This window comes from Mastigoproctus giganteus, chromosome 10 (genome assembly GCF_048544385.1).
Source record: "Mastigoproctus giganteus isolate SK-2022 chromosome 10, ASM4854438v1, whole genome shotgun sequence".
Classification (NCBI taxonomy): domain Eukaryota; kingdom Metazoa; phylum Arthropoda; class Arachnida; order Uropygi; family Thelyphonidae; genus Mastigoproctus; species Mastigoproctus giganteus.
Window position 1 is genome coordinate 91,601,158 of NC_143584.1, and position 20,018 is coordinate 91,621,175.

The following is a 20,018-nucleotide window of genomic DNA, read 5'->3' on the forward strand; positions in this document are numbered from 1 at the left end:
GATAATTCCTTCCTTTTAAAAATACTTATGAAAAAAGAAATGTGCCTCTAACCATCTCGGCGCATTGAAAGTTCTGGAGGTAGTCAACATGCCCTAATTTGTTGGCTTAAAACGACCTAGAAATTAATCGGATTCAGGCCTTTGAAGAATTTTACCTTTGGAAGGAATTGTTATTGCTCTTTATATAGCAAGGATAGTTAGGACCAAATTGCATCGTCTATATGAGTGTATTTACGGCATTGTGTGGGCTGAAAAACCTTGAATAATTCAAAGGGTAAAATCTTACTGAACTCCGACTAAGATCAGCTAAATGCAGTCCCGATTGAAAAAATCTTTAAGAAATTCCCCGGTCTTCGAAGTGATTCGAACCCAGACCTCACTAGAAGTTCGCATCACGCTCATTATTGTCCATGAAATTAAAGTAGGGGGACCACCAGTACCTCTGAAAAACTCTGCCATAAGGATAACCAAGATACCTTCCACAAAGGTGTGGATACTGATGTGGCTATTCATCATGATACCTCAATGTTACATCCCATGAAGTCAGCTGTGTCTTGTATTTTTATGCGCTATTTTAGTTATACCCAAACTTCCAGAACTAAGTAATCAAAACATTAATTTAATTAGATTTTTAATCGGTAATCCTAAAAATTTTTCATGAGGAATAAATAGTGATAATCTGTTTTATTTTCTCGGTGTTCCCCAGAAAGGGTGTGAACAGATGGAGTCAGACGAGTGAGTATTATTTCTTATTTCCACTATTTTTTATATTTTACTATTTCCACCTCATATGTGCTTTAGGATTTGCTCACCATTTGTGCTCAGGCAAACGAGCTTCGGTGTCGCTGATATTTCTCTTACTTGAATAAAAGATTACAAAGAGAAAAAAAAGTATTCCTTTATGTTAATCCTCCTAGGAAATTTCGGCTTTGCCTAGTGATTAAATCCTTGTATATAGGGATTTAATCACTAGGCAAAGCGGACTATTTCCCATTATTAGTAATTTCTAGTAGTTGCACACATGACGATATTTAATAAGTCGTTGCTTCAAATTTTAATTTTATCGTTATGATATTGTAAAAATGAATAATAATGATCTCTTGAATATGAATCCTGGGATAAATTTCAACCCTATATTAAAGCTATGAGCTCTTATAAAATGTTTTCTTTACTTTCCAAAAGAATGATTTTCATTCAGAAAAGTTTATTTTTAGACATTCCTGGTTATTTAAATTTCTCGAAATAAATAGTTTAGAATGAAAATAAAGTTACAACGAATAATTTGAATATTCAGAAAATTTACTTGTTTTTGAGCTCCACCTTTGGCTAAGATAGTTTCAAAAGATTTATTTTCACGCCATCTAAGTTGTGCACGTATTTGAATAATGCTCAGATCCACTGTGTATGGCGTATCAGATTGGATTTGAGCACATTGCCTCCCCCCCCCCCAAAACGAATGGTGTGAAAGACGAATTCGCATACTTACCAGCTTTTGCTACTTTTTTATAGCGAGGTATTAATACCTGCAGTGAAACTATATTTCTAGAAGTGCATTATTAAAATTTTATACATGCATACAATGTAACAAATATTCATGCTTTTAAAGCGATGATCGCTGAACAAATATTTTTACTTTTGAAGAAGTATGCATTTTGTTATTTCATTTATTATTGATTTAAAATTCAATTCAAATAAAATAAAGCGGATTTTGCTACTTCGATGTATTAGAAAAGTACAGCAGAATTTATTTGAACACATAATGAAATAATTTCGGGTGCAATGCAATGATTCATTTGTCCCCGAAAAGTTCCTTGTAATGGGAGTGAGTTTACTGTTTATAAATGTAACAAAATAATTCATCTAGTTTAAGAAAAGATATTTCATAAAGAAATCTTAGACGTATTGTCAAATCGAGGGACCTCCTAGCTAATCACTTATAGATAGCGTCTAAGGATTAGCACTACAATTCGAGAAGAATAATATTCCTTCAAAAGATATTATTCAGTAGAACTTTTGTGTTTGCTCTGTACTCTCCCACTATTCCCTCCAATGTGCCTTCTAGAATTTTAAATGCAGTTCGGCCTCAGTGGACATACGCGAGTGTGAGCATCATGTCCACCAAGACAGATATGAAAAAACACACTTCTTGCCATGGTTATTACACCCTCAACGTCAACTAGTATCTGGGAAAGTCCACTGAATGAAAGACAGTCAATTATAGTTTCATCTTGGAGCCGAAATTTCAGTAGGCGCCTAAAGTTCTGGCTGCGTTTTATAATGAACGCTCCTTGTAACTGGCGAATACTTATACTCAGATTTTATTTTATCTCAGTCAGTGCGTAGATGATGATTATCTTCGTCTTGTGTGTATCAAGTAGTTCGAGATAATGCTCACAACTCTCAAATTTTCCATTGAACAATTGCAGCCTTCTTTTGTCTAACCTCTGGCATTTCTGGTAATTCGTCTGACAGTATTCAATATTTCATAACAGCAGAAATTATTAAAAAATTAATAATAATAAAAAAACTATTTAAACTGCGGCACAACCACCAGGTCAGAGAAGCTTACAACCATTTCGACAATTAATCGTTAATCGTATTTAGCAGTCACGCGAGCTCGAACGCGTGTACTATTGCACTCTCGCACTTGATCAGTCCGCTACGTTAGGCCTTTAACACTGAGATCAATAGAACTTGCTCACTGTGGGGTGGAGAAATTCTACAAGCTATCGGAAGTTATTCGCTAGCTCTCTCGCCATCCCTTTCTCACACACGCACGCGCTCCATATATCCTTCATCCACATAATTGCGTTTCTTAGACCAACAGTTTCGACGAGAACGGATAGCGTGAATGGCGTCTGGGAGAAGCTAATAAATGATCCAAACATGTCTGTAGAATTTCTTTCCACTTTATTATTATTTTTTAATAACAATTTCCTTTCGCTCGTCTGATGGCTGTGGCGTTTTTGAATTCGATATAATATATTTCTTTCTCTCAAAGAGTCATTGCTGAAATGAAAGAAAAAACGCACGCGTATTAACACAATCACTGCTAATCTTTACTTTTTTAAACTAAAGATTAAAAGCCTTTTTGTCACTTGAGCGTACTGTTGAAACAGCAAGTATTTTGCATGTAAGGAACAACCGTTATCTGCATGCAAACAAAAAACAAACAAATAAATAAATAAAAGTATAAAAACGTAAGTAATTAGCGACTGAAAATTTAAAAAGAAAGAGCGTCTCCACCCACCACGGGAAGCGACCATGCACAATTCCGCTGTATGACGCAACTGAAACCTGTTGCAGCAGTTGCTGACGTGGAATTTCCTTGCATAATCTTCCAAGCAGGAAGATTATGCAAGGAAATTCAAATCGCACTACAAAGTAAGGGAATAAAAGAAAATAAATAACTGAAGATTTACCCCAAAAAACTTTTCAAAGTAACTGAAGGAATTCCAGAGGGATTCTGTGTTGGCCACATCTAGTGGTGGGTGGAGATTCCACGGGTGAACTCAGGCACCCCATACAAGGAAAAAAACAAAACAAATAATAATAAATAAAAAACTGGACGGTAAAGGAAATCTTACGAATGATTTCATCAAGGAGCACCACACCTATAGATCCCCGAAAGCTCACTTCCATAGTTGAACTACTGAAAAGTAGTCCAATGTCCACTGGTCCCTTTTCGACCTGTAAACGACCCAACTAAGAAAATACGAACTTAAATACATTCTATCGAACGTAAACTAATAAAACCATAAAATGTAAATTTTGATTTCGATTGACCAAACTAAATACACAAAAAATAAGGAAATAAATAAAAATATAGTATATAAATAAATAAAAAAAACCCAAACAAATCGCACTACAAAGTAAGGGAATAAAAGAAAATAAATAACTGAAGATTTACCCCAAAAAACTTTTCAAAGTAACTGAAGGAATTCCAGAGGGATTCTGTGTTGGCCACATCTAGTGGTGGGTGGAGACATTGTATTTTCAAACGTTCTTTTTAATTTTCACTTGTTACTTATTTTTATTTTTGTTTGCATACAGATTAGAGTTGTTCCTTGTATACAAAATGCTAACAGTGGTTTCAGCAATACGCTAACAGTTAAAAAAGTTTAATCTTAGCTCAATCATTTTGTGATAACACCATAGTATCTTTTCTTTAATTAAAATTTGTTTTTTTCAGGTGTGGAATTGTTCTAATCGATGTGGTATTTCAGAGAATGCTGGTCACAACTTATAAGTCCCATCCGAAGTACGAGGTACAAACCTTTTTCTTCATAGATCAAGCGTACCCTGGGAATATATTGTATTTATGTAAAAGCAATTATTTGTCTGTTATAATTGGTACGAGCTAAAACAAGCATTAACCATTCTTCCACTTCGTAATTGTTATATTGCTCTTCAAGAGAAGGCCTTGGTAGCAACTTGGTTGTGTGGCCTAAAAGTCATTTTCAAAGTAACCCTCAGTTTACTTGGCAGTCCCAAGTTTTGCTTTCGTAACTGCCTTTTGTATGACCACTCTACTGATTGTCTACGTTAATCGATTAACAGAACGAACAAGCTGAAGTATACGCCTACACATATTTACTCGAAAAATTTTGTCTAAATTCATAATAATAATAATAATTAAAAAAAACAGTGATCTAGTTCTTGACCTAACGTCAGAGTTCTTTTGATTAGCAGGTACAGAATGAAAATGAAAAAAAAATTAACGTGCCATTATTATAGTTTTGCTGAATTGTTTTATTATTATTTTTTGATGATGACAGAGGTAAAAGTGACACATTTATCTCTGTCATACAAAATTTTTATCCGATACAAAGTTACCAGGTAAATAAATGTTTACCACATGGATCTGCGTCTCGCCTGGGATGATGGTTTGAAGTTCCAACCCCATTTTCCCAACAGAAAAGCTAAAACATACGCAGTCATATAGGCAACGAAGAAAAACCTAATGAGAATAATTAATTTTAAATCTGGTCATCTGCCTCTTCTCTTCGTGAACAAGGTAGCTAGCAAATTCTTACCATCTCTTGATCGATCCTGTAGACGAATTAAGTTATCTCATCCTTGGATGAGATGACATTACGTTTCTCCCAAAAGAAACGTAACCAGCGATCCAGTTTTAACAGTTGGATACTGTGAAGAATCATCTATTTAGATGAGAAGGTCGGCTTGGACAGCAAAGATCTAGAATAAGCAGTTTTGACGAGGCTATGTGTTATCTGTAGACGTTTGCTACTCTGGGTGCTAACAATCTTTCAAATAGTTTGCCAAGGTTTGCCAAAAGAGAGATGGGTCTGTATGCTTTGGGATCAGATTTACAGAGATTAGGAAATATTTTCTCAGTAAGATATTTGTTATACATAGAAATATTTCTGGAAAGATTTCGGCAAATTTGATAATTACAGCATTTTCCACAAGATCTAAATCTGGACATTTTGGATATTTATTTTGCTTAGGGCCAGCTTTAGCTCGGGAAGAGTGGAGAGATCCGTTTCATATGAGGAGTGGTAGGTTGAGTTGCTATTCCTGATAGATATTTGTTCTGGAGTTTCTGTGGTGAGATCGTCCAGGGGAAGCAAGCGATCCAGGATGGCGTTAACTGAGTCATTCCAGTTAGTGGTTTCTGAGTCATGTTCACTACAGCTTTGTACACTTCATGAGAGTGATACTTGTTTTTGCTAATTTTATATAATAGACCACAGGGATCAGAATTTCCTGTGGAGTAAACCAAGTGTTGCCAGGAGGCAAGTTTTTGTTTTGCAATTGTATTTATGTATTCTTTCCGCTGGCCTTTATAGATATTTTTTAGTCTGGTGACTTCCAATTCAGGCCAGGACCTTCTCCGTTGAAAGTCTCTGCCTGCTTTGTGTACTTTTTCGCGCAGAGTGGAAAGTTCAGCTGTCCACCATGGAACTGTAGTATGCTTGCTAATCTTCTTCTTGTCGGAGCGTTCGGTAGCACGAAGTAAGGCCTGTACATAGAGCAATTTTAGATGACATTGTATACCAACAATTTTCAATAGGGTTCAAATCTGTACTGTTGTCGAGCCATTCCAATACTGTGATGCCAGCATTTCTGAGGTGTGATCCCGAATACTGTAATGGGTTTCAGGCACTCCTCCAAGATAACAGTGTAGGTTTCTGCATTCACCGTTCCGTTAATAAACTTAATTCGCCCCACCCCTTTGCTTGTTATGCATCCCCAGACTATCTGACCGGCGGGAAACTTTATAGTCGGTGTTATGCAGTCAGGATGGCATGCTTCCGCTTTTCGTCTTCTGACATATCACTTCCCATCCGAGCCATGCAGGGTGAATTTCGATTCGTCAGAAAAGATGACAGCGTTCCCATTGCTCTTTTGTCCACAGAAACATGCGTTTTAGCCCAAGCAAGTCGCTTCTTCCTCATTTGTTGGGTCAACAAAGGCTTCTTCTTGGGCCGATAGGCATGTAGACCACATTCTGAAAGCAGTCTTTGGATAGTTCGTGCACTTGTTTCAACATCAGAGGCCATCTCAAATTCCAGTTTTAGATCAGGAGCACTGGCATGGCGATTATGAAGGCATAGCCGTTCCAAATATCGATCTTGGGAAGGCGTAGTCACTCTCTTATGGCCTGATCCAGGTCTTCTGTCATTTTTATCAGAGCAACAGCTACACTTTTTTTCTCGGTGTCAATTGAACATGTGGAGTCATGCTTCACCTCCGCAAAACAGGATATACTAATGAGCGTGTGTGCCCTTACAACGCCGTATTTATAGAAACGGCTGATGCAATACCTTGCAATTATTGGCTGATGCAATAGAAGCGTTATCTGACGCAATACCTTTGTTTTGCGACAAACAAAATGACTGTAATCAAATATACGTTTCACTACAAATGTTACTCTTTTTTTTTTAGGTGATGCAGTTTTTTTGTACACCATTGTAGGTACACTGCACCGCTGCATTCACGTAGACAGTAAGTCGATGTCAGTTTGGCTAAACGTCGTCGTGAGTTAACCGACTTTGAAAGAAGGATGATAGTGGGTGCCCGACGCATGGGTCACTCTATCGCGGAGTTGATACAGAAATCGCTTTATCCCTGTTCGACAGTATCAAGAGTATATCGGGAATGCGCCATTTCCGGAATAACATCTCATCATGGACAGCGCTGTGGACGGAGAAAGGTGGTGGATGAAGTGGCCGTCGACGCCTGTCTCGAATTGTTTCAGCCAACCGGAGAGCTACAGTGGCACAAATCACCGCCGACTTCAACGAGAGAGGTGCCAGAAACATCTCCACCAATACCATCAGGCGATCATTAGCCGCAATAGGTTATGGGAGCTGCCGACCCACCAGAGTCCCATTGCTAACACTACGACACAGGACTCGAAGCCTCAACCGGGCGAAACAACATCGGCACTGGACCTTGGATGATTGGAGACGGGTCTCCTAGTAGGATGAGTCCCGTTTCCAGTTATTTCGAGCAGACGGGAGGGTGCGTATTTGGCGGAAACTGCACGAAGATATGCACCCGTCATATAAAAAAGGAACTGTTCAGGCAGGTGGACGGTCGGTAATAGTCTGCGGCGTGTTCAAGTGATACACGTTGGGACCTCTAGTACGTCTAGACGCATCTCTGACGGTCCAGGTTACGTGTCGATCCTTGCAGACCATCTGCATCCGTACATAGTCATCGTGCACCCACAGGGCAATGGCCTCTTCTAACAGGACAATGTGATTCCCCAGAGAGCCGCGGTGACTAGAACATGATTCGAAGAGCATTCCGCAGATTTTACCACTAGGGAATGGCCTCCCCGTTCACGAACCGTGGAGTATCTTTGGGATGCTGTGGAAAGGTCCGTTCGAGCTTTGGATCCTCCACCCGGGAATGCGAAGGAATAATGTACAGCGGTGTAGCAAGCATGGATGGAAATACCTGTGGAACGCTTTCGTGAAGTAATGGGCTCAATGCCTCCGCGTGTGACTGCCCTTATCCGGCGAAAGGTGCGCCTACCCGTTACTAGGTAGGCATACCATGATTTCTGTCCACTCAGTGTATTTGTTTGTTTTCTATACTAGGTGTATGTATCACCTTCATGTCCTTGGCTTAGATTAAATGTGCAGTACTTTAAAAAAAATGTTCTTGTTTATTCTCCGGCAGGTTAGAGGAGTTTACAATAAATTATGAATACAATTGTTAATCATATTTAGCAGTTATGGGTTTGAAACACGGTCCACTCAAAGAGTGTATGCGACAGCACTCTCGCTCCCGACTATTCGGTTACGTCAGTTTTGGTTAAACTAAGTTTGTTTTGATGTAATTCGCGAATGTCTGTAAATTAAGTGCGCTTGTGTAAGACAGATAAAATGTAATGCTTCTCTGATTCTATACACGTTTGTAGCCAGATGGCGCCGTAAGATTAAAAAAAAAAGTAATAAACGGATATTTCATACATTTCTGTATATACAAGATAAAATAACTCAAGAAGGGTGTTCAGATATTCCTTTCTAATTCGGTTGTATTGTTTTCAAAAGTCTGCCCCTCAATATTAAAATATGTTTGAAAAAGAGTGGTTCTATGATCTATCCCAGCAGAATATATTGCACTACCGTTTATAATTAAACATTCTTCAATTTAATAACTTCGAATTTATATTTTCCTTTTTCTATAAACGAATTTTCCTTTTTTCTAATTTGTATAAACTGATTCCCATTTTTTTAGATGTCTTTCATTCATAAATTCTTTCATTATTGCGATCCACCCATACTCTGCATGACACGCATATTTTGGAATCACTGTAGAGTGGTGCAAATTCCTTTTAAACCTATTCAAACCGTTTCGTATGTTGGTTTCCATTTCGTTCATAATCGGAGTTATCGCTCAGATCCTCCTCCGCCCTTTTTACTCCAAAGTTCAAGGGAATTGCTTCACCTTGATGCTTATCCCGACGCACAAGGCCTTTTACCCTAGTTGTGGTTTACATGTTTTTCTCCGATTTCTCACGTACCCGTCATTCATCTCACTGATGGATGTCTGATGATGGAGAAAACATTCAACTGTGTCTGATAAAAGAAGTATTAAAACAGTGCCATATTGGCGCACCATGTACATCCGTTTATACATTCCACGTACATCCAAGTAACCTCTCAAACTCTGGTTTTGGTTTCTCTTATTTTGTGTGACATTTCTTTTTTGAACGAATTTTCATGAAATTTTACATTTAGCTGTTTTAGAAATATTTGTAGAACAATTCAAAATTTAATTATTTCATTAAAATCCGGCATTTTTTTCAATACATATCTGGAGTTATTTATAAATGTAAGCAGCGTATTTCTAATGTTACGTATTTATTTCACAATTCCATTGCATTGATCGTTGGTCCACGGGAAGGCTTTCTACTCAATTTTCTCTTCCAAAGTAGAAGCTCTAGAAGAGAAATTGAGAAAATATAACTTTGAACAGCAGCTCGAATCTTTGAGTGTTCCTTCATCAGACAGAGAGAATGGTATGGCATACGAATTAAGTAGATGGGTAGTCACGTGCGTAACCCATATATCCAGACATAATTGGTATGGATGATGTACGGTGATCAACAAAAAAAGAGGAGGGGGAAAAGAAAGAAATATATAAAAGAAAATAAGGGAAAAATTGATCCATAGCATTTGTATGATCTGGCCATTTGTTTGTATCAAAGGTGCGTTCCTCATCACCATTTAATTTGCGTGTCATACCATCTTTTCTAACTGATGAAGAAACTCTCCATTTCGAGAGTAGTTGTATATTTTAGCGCTTTTAATGTTAATTTATTTTCTAGAACTTATCTATAGTAGCTCTTTTTATTTGTATAATTGCTATTTTAGTTTTAGTTATGCATTTTAATTACCGCCTGTTTATTTATTAAAATTATATGTCAATTTGGTGGTTTTCTCAAGAACTTTATGTTATTGTCTGTTCTCGATACTTGAGGTATTATTTCTAATATCAGGATTTTTTTTATCATATTCTGCTGGACCGTTTTACCAAATTCAGGATAATACGTTTGCTCATTTTCCCTTATGAAATACTACCCACCAAATCCCACTCACTTCATTTGATCATCGAACACTTAAAATGTAACTCAATGCGTACGTTACCTATTTAGTTTCCTGTCATAAACCCATCTAAGTCTGCTACATTCAGCCTGGAACTACTGTTAAAAATGAATTTCTGCAAAGAAGTTTTGTAGCTGCTGTGCCCAGTGAAGATTAAAGATTAATTTGAAGGGCAAGGTAAGTAAAAAAAAAAAAAAACTCGACTTGCTTATCATGAAGTAGAAAGCCGAATGTCGTATGCGTACGTGCTAAATTTAACGAAGATATTAAATTAATATAATGGGCATTTGTTGTGCGACAGGTTTTTAATGATCAAATAGTGTGAGGAGAGCATCGCGTGATGGCTTGAGTGGTGAAGGCGCGGTGCCTTCAAGGAAAGCATATTTTCTTCATCAGGAAATTTGGCCCTTTACGGAAAAGTGTCCATCATGTGATGTAAGAACGATTCCAAATGTGCGCATTGAGTATCCACGATGTATTCCTCACTAAGTGTTGTATACGGTGAATGTATCTAGGACATCCTTTTAAGTTTCTGAACATGTGGCCAAAATTTGCAGAATAAAGCACTTCAAATGTCCAACAGATTCAACAGAGGGCAATTCCACGTAATATCATTCTCATTCGGTCCGTTTTCACTGGATCGAATTAATGCCCCCCCTTCCCTCCCCGGAAAGATCTTACCAATCAGAATGCAGCCATTTGATATTTTTCGACACTTTTGTATAAATTCATATTCTAAGGCATTTTGAAGATTGTTGGGAGTGCATTGCTGGAAAAAAATGTCTAAAGGAGGTGTAAAAGTGCGTTTAATTTCGACTTTGTATATTCATTGTAAGCAGGTCAAGAAGATATTTGACTTTCTCTGGGCTATGACGCATAAATAGAAGTTAGTGTAAAGTTCACTTATTTATTTAATTATTTATTTATTTTCAGAGTACTGAACTACTTAGTTACGTTGGTGGCTACAGTGGAATTTGGCTGGGAATTTCTCTTCTGAATTTGTACCCGTATTTCGTCCGCCTGTTCACCTACCTTTTCTTTCGAGAGTAGATTTTGGCCAGTTTCGGAGCACACGTGTGTAAATGATCTCCACCCAAAGATTAATTTTCATTCCGAAACACCGGAAACTTCTGCACTATTTAGTCCCAGGCCACTGAAGATGCCATAACATTTTTATATTATAAGAAATGTTGATAAAAAAAGGACGGACAATCACCAAGAAATGTAATGTTCTGTTAAATTTCTTCTTGTTAACAACTAACAAAGAATGGACTTAATTTATTGACGGTCACTCCTCGTTCATGAGGAAATGCTTCATTAAATGAGAACACAGCAAATCCTTAGCAATTTATTAAATTAAAGTCGATAGTCAAATGAATTATTGTATGTTGTCATTTGGTAACTTTAATCGATGCTGTAGCGTTTTTCCCTTCATAAGTAAACTGATATTATCAGTTTACTTATGAAGTATTATCAGTACTGATATTATATTCACCTATATTATCTTCATAACGAATATTTTATATAACTAAAAATTATTGCACGAGAAAACTGAGGAGCTCGCTCGTACTGAACCAGGCCCTAAGAGCCTGGATGCAAATAGGAGAGTGCCACCCACTACATGAAAATGTATTTTGTCGCCATCTGATTGCCAGCAACTGGATGCAAAGGCGTCCGGGTGTCCTATATCACCCAGTCCTCTACTGGACCTGTGCGTGTGTTACTGAACAGCACCTCTAACTTAGCTTCAGGTGTTACCACCAGGCACAGCTGTGTAAATCATAAACAATAAAGAGATAATTAACTTCCTGCTCTTGGCTATTAACTTTTGTTTTAGGTTGAGTCAAGGCCAGGGGTAGAAATGTGCGGTTCGTGTCCTTCACTATTGCTTACGAAAATCGTTGTTCGTAAACGGAAAATTTCGTTTCCATTAAGCTGAAGTCAGTTGCTTGTTTATTTTGTCCAGCGATTAAGGAAGAGGGCTCTAACTGCGCTCAACACATACTGGTTGCGTGAGTACCACGTTTACTTATCATACTATTTTTTTGGAATCTGGAATAACGATCGATTGACAGATAACGTACTTGTTAACCAGACTTATTTGAAATAGTGCAGCAGACGGAAGACTACACATACACTCATGACCATAGTGATGATTCTCAAACACGTTGATGTGTTTGTTTAGTAGATCTGCTGTGCATTCAAGATCATTACGATAAAAATTGATTTTGTGAGCTACCCATTGTGTGCACGTATATTTCCAGAGTTCTCATCGCTGGAAAGAAGTGGGAAGATTCGCATAACTCAAGAATGTTCACTGAAATTTCCGATCATCACCCAAAAATAACCTCCATATATCGATAGTTATAACATTTTAAAAGCTGACACGCTTTGTAGGGTCGAATTGGACAATTTAAGCATTCCACGCACATAAAAGTCTTAAAGGATTCAAAAAAGGTCCAAACGGTGTCAAGTAATTTTAAGCAATCTCCCAACAATATTTCTTTTATATTAACGATTAAGTTCGCTGTCCTTCATTAATAAGAACGACGGACTACGCACTCTTATACAATAAGATCTACATTTCTTATCACAAACTAGCCCACTATCAGTCTTTAAAAATTACTCGCAATAAACTTCATTAGCTGGGCAGATAAAAATAATTTTAAGAATGTTTTCTTATTTATCGAAAAATTGAAAGTAAAATATTTATCAAAGTAAAGATTTGAGTACAAATGACTTATAATTGCTCCTTTCAGACGCACAAATATTACATTACTGGCATACATAAAATTAGGATTTGTGCAATGTTTTGCGGGAGAGTTAAGCAATTCAATATTAACGAAAATACTGTTTTCTTATCTTATTCTTCCTGCCCTGGAATTTATGATATTGGAATTTGGAACTGAAATTCTACTGCCTAGAGACACTCCAAAAATACAATTACAGTTATAAAGTATATGATGAAACAGGATCGAATACCTAATCAACAGTACCAAATATCTACAGAAATAATTGCTATTTAATATATATCAATATTAAGAATTTCTATCTTAAAAGCTTTCTGGTCAATTAAATACGACCTTGCATTGGTTTCGAACAGAAGAATTGATATTTTACTCATTTTCTATATTAATCTGGGCATTTTCTCCTAAGTCTGTCATTTGTTGACCTTTGTTGGAATATCTTGTTCTTTACTCAGTCAGTACGAAAACGGGTTATTCTCAAGTTCACTCTGTCAATCACTTTATATTCAGCTTCGAATCGCGCCTGTTCCGGTGTGCTACAAACTAAAGACCATCTGCCTACTGAAACTTTTTGAGGCAACTTGATTTCCTCTATATCTGGACTCTACTGAATTGAAGAATTTGTCCCTGATTAAACAAGATCTGCACAGATTCTTGCACAGAAGATGATGATTTCCTTCATCAACAAAGTTGTGAGTTGATGTAATTAGTATAAACTCGAGACTGAGTTTTGGAGTTACGATTCAGCCTAAATTTCAATATATTTCAGCCAATTTCAATATATATATATATTGAAATCAATATAATTTAAAACCATAATCAGCCAGAAGACAAATACAGGGCCTTGAAGTTTCATACAAAACAATTAAATGTTCAAACATAGCATAGCCTACATAAGGCTTGGATATTCCTGAATGCATACGCAGAAATATTTAAGCCTTATCAAACGCGTGCACATGTTCTAGACCCAAATATGGAATACCTTCCCCATTACATTATCTGTTAGTTTTAATTAATCATTACGATCTAGACCCCTTTATTATTTACACACTATTTCCAAATCAAGCAAAAGCAATTCATTTTGAGTTCTGAATATATTTTCACTAATATAAGGCTTTATTTTGTAATTAAGATTTATAAGCAAATATAGACGATTTCTTATAAATATATGTGGCTAACTGTTAAAAGAGTTTAACTGTAATTAATTGGAAACTGTAACTGTAAAATTAGTTTTATTGTTTATTTTAATGGACTTAATACAGGTATTTTCTGGGATTTATATATCATTTCAAAATCTTTTTTGTTTTCTTGTATTAACATAAATAAGGTTACTTAATTTAGTTTCATACTCAATTCGTTAATTGTATTTATTGAACTTTGTTCGTATCTATTAGTGAACTGTTGCCGACCGGGCTAGCCGGGTAGGTACAGTGCCTGCCTAGCAACCCAAAGGTCGCGGATTCGATTCCCGCCTCGTGCTGGATATCACGATGGTGCCGAACCAACCGGTTGGTTGGATATCCCGGCCACGATACACGAAGGAAGCAAGAAAAAACTGGTTCTTTCGTGTATTGATCACATTATACGAAATAAATAAATTGAACTGTTCAAGTACCTTTTTAACTGGACAAAGTCTGTAATGTGCGTTAACAATTGTTATAACGTGTGAGAAAGATGTGGGTTGGAATCTTATCAATGCGAAAGGGATTCATATGGGCTTTTGCCATACCGTAGATGTGGCAAAAAATAGCTTGGTTACTTTGGATTTTACTCCTGGAAACTGGTTTTTCTTTCATCCAGCAAAACAGGCACACCATAGATTACACTCAAGTTGCAGATACAATACACTGGCCCATTATGGCCTTACTTGCCTAAGCGCATATATTAAACAACAGGCCATTTGCCACAATAATGCGTCAACTATTTTTAATGGGGTTCAGAACTGGAAAGAGGTGAAGACAGGAGATAGTTCAGCACTCGAGGGAGGTAGAGATACTGAATTCACTATCATGCTCCCCGAATTAACAAATCATGAACAAATCTAACTTTCCGATAGTCACATTATCAACTTGAATATGGCCATCTCCTTCCCATAAAAATAAAGCATCGCAGAGTGCATGCGTGATCTGATAAATTTCCTAAATATGCGGTGAGGTGTTCTTTCAAGATATTTCGGACAGATCGTCATTTTCGAAATATCAGTGGAATCAATCCATATCACGAGAACGTTCCTCATATTATTATTCCACCTCCCGTTGGTTATACAATAAAGGGACACATGGTAGAACCAAAGCCTTACACGATTGCCTGTACACTCCTCCAGTCTTGCCATCCGTACAAATGGGTGCAAACCGCGTTGTCCTTTTCCAATTAATTTCGTCGACTTAAATGTCAGTGGAGTCTGCTTCCAATTTTTGGGAAGTGGGGTGGGGGAGTGACTGCTACGGAATCCCAAATGTCTTAGTTACTTGAGTATTGTTCGAGCAGATGTGGTTTGCTGTCAAACTATTTGAAAGTATGCCCGTAACAGTTCGACAGTAGAGATATATAGTGTACTTCCAAACTCTGCAGTTTCTCTCCTGTAGTATTTTCTTTATGCGATAGGTTACTTCGTTTTTCGAGCATTTCTTATATATTCTTTATTCTGTATATTGTAGCCGTACACATGTAGCTCTGTTATTTGTGATTTTCATAGTCGTCTTTGTTACTGTAGTCCAGCTTCTTGGGAAGCAACCGTTTTTAAGCCCGTTTTGTGTACTTAGTAAAATCGACGTAGACATACTTTGTTAACTGCATTTTAGGCATTACTGCTGGTGTCTTAAACGTGTGACCATATTGGACAACTCGTTGATTTGAATGCATTACCTTTGCGCGGTGTCAAGGCAGAGGAAAACGAGATAGGATTTGTAATATTTTGACAGGACAGTACGTTATGTCCACTACCCTACCAAAGTGTTTGAATACTTCTTCCCAATGTCGTGAACGAAATGTATGCAAAACAGGAAAACGTGTTTAAAATTATGCAGGAAATTACCTCTGAATTATCAAAATAGCAAAGTCTTTCTCGGCGATTCAGAGGTTTATTCATCGGACGTTATACCAGCTTTGTAACTGCATGCGACAGCCACACGTTTAAACTTAACAAACTTAACCGTAGCCGATGTATGAAAAAAAGATGGAAGAACGAAGGCGATGTAATTGTTCGCAAACAATCAGGCAGGCTAAAAAACATTGATGGATTGGAAGAGCCAACTAAAGTGGTGAAAGAAAACCTAGCGGTGGTTTTGAAAAATGTTACGTTGGAGCTTCATTTATCCAAGGAATGTCTCTCCACCGTCTGGAAGGTGCTGCACAGCATGAGGTTTCATCGTGTTGGGATACTGAGTACTCGTTTCCACAACTGTTAAAATGTGGTCATAAGGGAATTATACGCCAATACGCCAGCGTACGAGGAGCTGCTGCTCACTATGGCCTCACCACATAAGTGAATGCCATATACCGTTTTCAGTGGCGATAGCTCATCGTTCTGGACTATAGAACAGTGGAAACAGGGTGTAGGTCTGTGGAACTACAATCACGTTACATAACCTTCACATCGGACGGTCAAGCGTGAGAATAGAGAATTCCGCACGGTATTGTGAACACAATGAAGTTGAGGCGACATGAGTGGAGCTGCTTCCTGTGGTTCTGATTCGTAGTGCCAAAATTATCAATGCCAAGACGTACGCTGGCGTATTGGACAATTCCGTTATGACTATGACAGTTCTGCGGAAATGGGTACTCCGTGTTCCAGCATGATAATTATATTAATTTCCATTTATTATCTGTTTAAGCATCTTCCACGAGAATAGCAAAATGCAAGAGGGGAAAGCCAAATACATTAATAGTGGCGCCTCCATAGCCAGGTGGGAAGGAGCAGCAGTGCGTAACACACGCTTCTTGATTAGACCGGGGTTCGAGCCCGTCACCACCAAATACGGAGGATGCGGAAAGGTCAGGGAATGACCACCGCATATCCCGGAGCAATATGGCCTTAGTTGCTAATGCTCCTAAAAACCAAATAACTAACTAACATTAATAGTAAAATATCGTTGTTGTTATGACAGCTGCTATACTGTTGTTATTGTTTTCTGTTTGGAATAATGGCATATCATTCAGTTAATCATATGCAATGATTCTAGAGGGTATATATAAATTGATCATCTTCTTTTCGCTGCCTATGTGGAGAGAAGCAGAACCAATTGTGCATGACTACTAGGTGCTAGTTATGCGTACTGGTCAAGCTGCGCCGTGCTTTGTGCAAATCATGTTTATACTTCGTACGAATGTATTATTTTAAAATTTGGTTCTATTGCCTTATTCTGTTACCATTTTAAGACGTAATATCATAGTAAGCAACAGTTTAGAATTTGCCGTCTGGTAGTAAAATGACAGAGAGAGAGAGAGAGAGAGAGAGAGAGAGAGAGAGAGAGAGAGAGAGAGAGAGAGAGATTGCTTCTTAAAACATGTCGGCCTTGAATGGCATTCTCTCTGTGTCTATCCTAGGCCTAAACGGCGTAAGATGAATCTGTTTCTGAAGATACTTTGTGGAAGTTCAAGAGAAAGAATGGAAGAGAAAAAGATTAAACAATGAAGTTAAAAAAAAGTCCGAAAACTTGGATTCTTAAATTTTTTTTTGGAGTATTGGAGTATATCCATACTGGTCTGAAAGGAAGAAAAGACTAGTAAAAAGTACACTTAAAAACTTTCTAATGATTTGCCTGTGGCGCTGATCAATCGCGGATGTGTCTTCTTTAATTTCATGTAGGTTAAATATGGCTTCGTATTTAAATATGGCTTCGTATTTAAGCATAAGCTCCGAAAGAGTTCCTTTCTGATCATTTCTTGTTCAGAAGGGAACAATCATTAGTAAGAAGTTGGAATTGGTGCTTCGCTTTCTGTTATTAAGAAACTAAAAGTTTCACAGAACCCACCCTTTGGCTGTGAAAAAGATTACTGTCTGCAATTTAATATCGTTCGAAGACACTTCGAACCATTGCGAATGCTGCTGGCAATGAAGACAGCTGTCACCCAACTGTAAAAGTGGGGTTCAATGCGGCATTCATAATAACTGTCATTATGCAGTCCCATGTCATCTGATAGAAAATTTCACGCAAGAATTCCGAATTTTGTTTCACCGCATTTAATCGCAGTGTATAAATGGAATGAAAGAATTAATGTTGGTGACGTTTATTTGATGCTGTTCCACCGATCTGTAATAAATGAACGCATTTCTTCACTATGAAGCCGATCGAGGTGGATTTATGGTGACACGAATGAAGCCTTGTCTGTGATTGTTCGTCATACCTGACGAATTATTTTATCTAGTGTACTCGTGTCAGCTGTTATGTATTTATGGAAAGAGACGTTCCATAAATCTCCCAGTATCTTTATTCGAAAAATAATCACTCTAGTTCTGTTTTGGTGAGTTTTAATTGTTTGGCCATCATATTTGATCGTCAGATAAGTTGAACAAATTTTGCCCCTCATCGGTGTTCAGTGGTAACTTTTTAAAATGAAGGTGATGTACCCTTTGAGAGAAGATTACTAAAATTACGTATATTGGTTAATAATACTGTACGAATTTTTTAAGCTTTGATTTATTTCCTCGCGAAATGTGGCACGTCTCCTGGATTTTGGGGAACTGAATTCCCTCTTTCACAGTATTGCCAAAATATCTGTACACAGTCCATGGCTTCATCTAATCCGCCTTCAGTGTCAGTTAACTTAATCATTTTTTAATCAAAGGTTAGTTTATCATATAGAAACAATACTCTATGTATGGTCTTTTTCCGAAAGTTTGGGATTGGCCCGGAATTAATCTATTCTATATACGTCTTTGCTAGCTTTTTTAAATACGGTTTTGCTCATGCTTTTTTAAATAAGAAAAACACTTCCGGAATTAATTACCCAAAGTGTGTCAGCTTTAAGTGTGATTTATGCTAGCTAGGATGATGCCTCATCACTTTTTCCTATTCTGAGGGGTGATTTTTCTCCCGGGAACCTGAAACGTGTTTTACTCTCAGAAATTCTGTTTTTTTTTGTCCATCAGACAAACTGACAAACAGTGACATAACTGAAAATCAGACAAACCGACCAGAAAACATTATGGGTGACCCATAATGTTTCTCTCGGACAAGGGAGACGATATAACTATGATGATATATGTGATTGACAGTAGGTGAGAATTGCTGTAATATAATTTGAATTTATGTAGAATTTTTAATCCGCATTCGTATAATAAACATCAACACGAATAGTTACCATACAACTTAATATTATAAAACACAGGATCTGTTCCAATTTAATCAAATAATGGGAGAAGGGGGTTTTGCCCCTATCCTGGATCCTGCATCGGAGAACATGCACAACGAACCTGTGAGCTTCTGCTCGGGGAACTGCTAATGTGGAAATTTTTGTATGAAAAAAAGGTGCCATGAAATGATAAAATTCTTTTTTAATAACGCTTTTAAAAAGAGAATGAATTGATAAAAGAACTTAATAAATAAATAAATTACAAAATCAAGAACAGTCGCATTAGTACAGTTGCTATAAACGCTGTCTTTCCACTGCGTAGAAAAATCCCCATTTCGAATCGTGTGATGTGAATCAGGAGGAGGAGTCTTGATGAGTTTTTTCCACACTATTACCATGTTTGTGGAGGGAGGATTGCCCGGTTCTTCTTTTCTCATCTCCAGACACTTGGGTTTTTCATCCCACAAACTGATCGCCGAAGAAAAAACACGCAGTTGACAGATACGATATACATACTGACGTTTTATTACTTTAACTGTTTTGGCGCAAAATATAAACAAAAATTCAAAGTATAATTCTCTTTTTATTAGGAGAAGCATTACGTATCCATGAGCCTAATTTATGGTGAAGGTTGAATTTTATCCACTTCACTGAAAGCGGCAGATTTTGCTGAAATTTATTGCCGGAACACAACCATTGACCATGATTAAACTACTGGGAGGTGGTCTCTTACAGTAGGATAAGCGTTTTATGGAAAGAAATAATCCCTACAGAGACAGCCTTTCGTTTATTGGAATCTAACTTAACAGATATTCTTATTTTCCCGCATACACTCAGTATTAATCTGCGTGCTGATCTTCTCCTTGAGCGACAACTTTATTCCTCTTTT

The 20,018-nt window shown here is 37.4% G+C and overlaps 1 long non-coding RNA gene across 1 annotated transcript; it reads left to right on the forward strand.

Annotated features, from left to right (window-relative positions):
• Positions 1-706: 706 nt before the first annotated feature.
• LOC150079149 (uncharacterized) lies at positions 707-11,138 on the forward strand. The gene is made up of 3 exons (XR_016547538.1): positions 707-735; positions 4,193-4,268; positions 11,022-11,138. It is a non-coding gene; the product is annotated as an uncharacterized LOC150079149 (long non-coding RNA).
• The last annotated feature ends 8,880 nt before the right edge of the window (positions 11,139-20,018 follow it).